Here is a 6,000-nt window from a genome sequence, read left to right as displayed (position 1 = left end):
TGGGTTAGTGAGGGAGGGATTTTTCCAACAGCCGATTTGAGTGCAGATTCAGTTTGGAGATGTATGGCGGATTTGCATTCTACCCAGTCAGATCAGAGTATTTGAAGATTACCAGATAACAAGATTAACTCCTGCCACCCCCCCATATTTAAACAAATACCCCCACTAGCAGACTCCCAACCACAACTACCTCATACTTACCCCCCCAAAAAAAAAACAGTTCCTCGAAAGTACCCCTTCCCCCTCTATCACCCCCACTCTGACATCATCAATCCACCCAGACACACCCCGAACCCCCTTCACACCCCCTCCCCACCGACCCCACCCCCCCTCCCTTCACACCACCGTCCTCCCAACATCCACCCCCACCGCTCCCAGCTACCTCATGCTTAAACAAATACACCAACCCCCACCTCCCTAAAAAAAAAAAATCCCTCCCTACCCTCTCCTTTAAACCCGTCCCCAAATGGACTCCTCTCCAAGCCCCTCCCTCGCCAGCATCGCCCAACCCTCACCCCGAGCCCTAATAACCCTCTCCCCCCTTCCAGCCGACTAGTCTTCTACCAACAGTAGGTTCAGTAAAGAATGTATCAACTCTTTAACAACACGTGAACAATCTTCTTTTGACACATCAGAATGAAATTACACCAGACTAAGGGTGTTACTGACACCACTGACCTTATTAAAGAGCCTTTGGGGAAAAACAAGTGTAACTTACGTTTCAAAAATAAATCAAGGTTTAAATTAAGGCAGGAATTACCGTTAAGGTTAGGTTCATGAATGAGGGTTAGGATAAGGTTGAAGACACACACACACACACACAGACATACACACACAGACATACACACAGTACTCATGCCGCAGCTTGAGGTCATTTTGCCGAGGGAGCATCTAGATGCCTACACAGCTGGAGACCCATAGAGACCATACTGTGTGTGTGTGTGTGTGTGTGTGTGTGTGTGTGTGTGTGTGTGTGTGCGTGTGCATGTGCGTGTGTGTGTCAAATCAAATCAAATCAACAACAACAAAATCAATCTTGGTAAACAACAGATGTAGACTAACAGTGAAATTCTTACTTTACTTACCCTTCCCAAACAATGCAGACAGAAAGAACATTAAGAAATATAATAATATATATAATAATATATAATAATATAAAAGGGAAACAAGTATTAAGAAATACACAATCTGTCACGTTCTGACCTTCGTTCTTTTGTTATGTCTTTGTTTTAGTATTGGTCAGGGCGTGAGTTGGGTGGGTTATCTATGTTCCTTTTTCTATGTTTTGGGGATTTCTGTGTTTGTCCTGGTCTGGTTCTCAATCAGAGGCAGCTGTTTATCGCTGTGCCTGATTGAGAACCATATTTAGGTAGCCCGGGTTTCACATTTGAGTTGTGGGTGATTCATTTTCCGTGTTTGTGTTTGTTACCGTTTCGTTTGTTTCACTTTGTTATTTAGTATTGTTGTAGTGTTCAGTTTCTCTGATTAAAATGGACACTTACCACGCTGCAAATTGGTCCGACCTCTCTTACTCCTCATCCGAGGAAGAACGTTACAACAATGAGTAACGATAACTAGGCTGTATACACAGGGTACCAGTACTGAGTAATGATAACTAGGCTATATACACAGGGTACCAGTACTGAGTAATGATAACTAGGCTATATACACAGGGTACCAGTACTGAGTAATGATAACTAGGCTGTATACACAGGGTACCAGTACTGAGTCAATGAGTAATGATAACTAGGCTGTATAGACAGGGTACCAGTACTGAGTCAATGAGTAATGATAACTAGGCTGTATAGACAGGGTACCAGTACTGAGTAATGATAACTAGGCTGTATACACAGGGTACCAGTACTGAGTAATGATAACTAGGCTATATAGACAGGGTACCAGTACTGAGTAATGATAACTAGGCTATATAGACAGGGTACCAATACTGAGTCAATGAGTAATGATAACTAGGCTATATAGACAGGGTACCAATACTGAGTCAATGAGTAACGATAACTAGGCTATATAGACAGGGTACCAGTACTGAGTCAATGAGTAATGATAACTAGGCTGTATACACAGGGTACCAGTACTGAGTCAATGAGTAATGATAACTAGGCTATATACACAGGGTACCAGTACTGAGTAATGATAACTAGGCTGTATACACAGGGTACCAGTACTGAGTCAATGAGTAATGATAACTAGGCTATATACACAGGGTACCAGTACTGAGTAATGATAACTAGGCTATATAGACAGGGTACCAGTACTGAGTCAATGAGTAATGATAACTAGGCTATATAGACAGGGTATCAGTACTGAGTAATGATAACTAGGCTATATAGACAGGGTACCAGTACTGAGTCAATGAGTAATGATAACTAGGCTATATAGACAGGGTACCAGTACTGAGTAATGATAACTAGGCTATATAGACAGGGTACCAGTACTGAGTCAATGAGTAATGATAACTAGGCTATATAGACAGGGTACCAGTACTGAGTCAATGAGTAACGATAACTAGGCTATATAGACAGGGTACCAGTACTGAGTCAATGAGTAATGATAACTAGGCTATATAGACAGGGTACCAGTACTGAGTAATGATAACTAGGCTATATAGACAGGGTACCAGTACTGAGTAATGATAACTAGGCTATATAGACAGGGTACCAGTACTGAGTAATGATAACTAGGCTATATAGACAGGGTACCAGTACTGAGTCAATGAGTAATGATAACTAGGCTATATAGACAGGGTACCAGTACTGAGTCAATGAGTAACGATAACTAGGCTATATAGACAGGGTACCAGTACTGAGTCAATGAGTAATGATAACTAGGCTATATAGACAGGGTACCAGTACTGAGTAATGATAACTAGGCTATATAGACAGGGTACCAGTACTGAGTCAATGAGTAACGATAACTAGGCTATATAGACAGGGTACCAGTACTGAGTCAATGAGTAATGATAACTAGGCTATATAGACAGGGTACCAGTACTGAGTCAATGAGTAATGATAACTAGGCTATATAGACAGGGTACCAGTACTGAGTAATGATAACTAGGCTATATAGACAGGGTACCAGTACTGAGTAATGATAACTAGGCTATATAGACAGGGTACCAGTACTGAGTAATGATAACTAGGCTATATAGACAGGGTACCAGTACTAAGTCAATGAGTAATGATAACTAGGCTATATAGACAGGGTACCAGTACTGAGTCAATGAGTAATGATAACTAGGCTATATAGACAGGGTACCAGTACTGAGTAATGATAACTAGGCTATATAGACAGGGTACCAGTACTGAGTAATGATAACTAGGCTATATAGACAGGGTACCAGTACTGAGTAATGATAACTAGGCTATATAGACAGGGTACCAGTACTGAGTCAATGAGTAATGATAACTAGGCTATATAGACAGGGTACCAGTACTGAGTAATGATAACTAGGCTATATAGACAGGGTACCAGTACTGAGTCAATGAGTAAAGATAACTAGGCTATATAGACAGGGTACCAGTACTGAGTCAATGAGTAACGATAACTAGGCTATATAGACAGGGTACCAGTACTGAGTCAATGAGTAATGATAACTAGGCTATATAGACAGGGTACCAGTACTGAGTAATGATAACTAGGCTATATAGACAGGGTACCAGTACTGAGTAATGATAACTAGGCTATATAGACAGGGTACCAGTACTGAGTAATGATAACTAGGCTATATAGACAGGGTACCAGTACTGAGTCAATGAGTAATGATAACTAGGCTATATAGACAGGGTACCAGTACTGAGTCAATGAGTAATGATAACTAGGCTATATAGACAGGGTACCAGTACTGAGTCAATGAGTAATGATAACTAGGCTATATACACAGGGTACCAGTACTGAGTAATGATAACTAGGCTATATAGACAGGGTACCAGTACTGAGTCAATGAGTAACGATAACTAGGCTATATAGACAGGGTACCAGTACTGAGTCAATGAGTAATGATAACTAGGCTATATAGACAGGGTACCAGTACTGAGTCAATGAGTAATGATAACTAGGCTATATAGACAGGGTACCAGTACTGAGTCAATGAGTAATGATAACTAGGCTGTATACACAGGGTACCAGTACTGAGTCAATGAGTAATGATAACTAGGCTGTATACACAGGGTACCAGTACTGAGTCAATGAGTAATGATAACTAGGCTGTATACACAGGGTACCAGTACTGAGTCAATGAGTAATGATAACTAGGCTATATACACAGGGTACCAGTACTGAGTCAATGAGTAACGATAACTAGGCTGTATAGACAGGGTACCAGTACTGAGTCAATGAGTAATGTTAACTAGGCTATATACACAGGGTACCAGTACTGAGTCAATGAGTAATGATAACTAGGCTATATACACAGGGTACCAGTACTGAGTCAATGAGTAACGATAACTAGGCTATATACACAGGGTACCAGTACTGAGTCAATGAGTAACGATAACTAGGCTATATACACAGGGTACCAGTACTGAGTCAATGAGTAATGATAACTAGGCTATATACACAGGGTACCAGTACTGAGTCAATGAGTAATGATAACTAGGCTATATACACAGGGTACCAGTACTGAGTCAATGAGTAATGATAACTAGGCTATATACACAGGGTACCAGTACTGAGTAATGATAACTAGGCTATATAGACAGGGTACCAGTACTGAGTCAATGAGTAATGTTAACTAGGCTATATACACAGGGTACCAGTACTGAGTCAATGAGTAATGATAACTAGGCTATATACACAGGGTACCAGTACTGAGTCAATGAGTAATGATAACTAGGCTATATAGACAGGGTACCAGTACTGAGTCAATGAGTAATGATAACTAGGCTATATACACAGGGTACCAGTACTGAGTAACGATAAGTGGGCTATATACACAGGGTACCAGTACTGAGTCAATGAGTAATGATAACTAGGCTATATACACAGGGTACCAGTACTGAGTAATGATAACTAGGCTATATACACAGGGTACCAGTACTGAGTAATGATAAGTGGGCTGTATACACAGGGTACCAGTACTGAGTAATGATAACTAGGCTGTATACACAGGGTACCAGTACTGAGTCAATGAGTAATGATAACTAGGCTATATACACAGGGTACCAGTACTGAGTCAATGAGTAATGATAACTAGGCTATATAGACAGGGTACCAGTACTGAGTCAATGAGTAATGATAACTAGGCTATATACACAGGGTACCAGTACTGAGTAATGATAACTAGGCTGTATACACAGGGTACCAGTACTGAGTCAATGAGTAATGATAACTAGGCTATATACACAGGGTACCAGTACTGAGTAATGATAACTAGGCTATATACACAGGGTACCAGTACTGAGTCAATGAGTAATGATAACTAGGCTATATACACAGGGTACCAGTACTGAGTAATGATAACTAGGCTGTATACACAGGGTACCAGTACTGAGTCAATGAGTAATGATAACTAGGCTATATACACAGGGTACCAGTACTGAGTAATGATAACTAGGCTGTATACACAGGGTACCAGTACTGAGTCAATGAGTAATGATAACTAGGCTATATACACAGGGTACCAGTACTGAGTCAATGAGTAATGATAACTAGGCTGTATACACAGGGTACCAGTACTGAGTCAATGAGTAATGATAACTAGGCTGTATACACAGGGTACCAGTACTGAGTCAATGAGTAATGATAACTAGGCTGTATACACAGGGTACCAGTACTGAGTCAATGAGTAATGATAACTAGGCTATATAGACAGGGTACCAGTACTGAGTCAATGAGTAATGATAACTAGGCTATATAGACAGGGTACCAGTACTGAGTCAATGAGTAATGATAACTAGGCTATATAGACAGGGTACCAGTACTGAGTAATGATAACTAGGCTATATAGACAGGGTACCAATACTGAGTCAATGAGTAATGATAACT

Source organism: Oncorhynchus tshawytscha, linkage group LG18, assembly GCF_018296145.1.
Source record: "Oncorhynchus tshawytscha isolate Ot180627B linkage group LG18, Otsh_v2.0, whole genome shotgun sequence".
NCBI lineage: Eukaryota > Metazoa > Chordata > Actinopteri > Salmoniformes > Salmonidae > Oncorhynchus > Oncorhynchus tshawytscha.
This window is presented reverse-complemented; position numbering follows the sequence as displayed.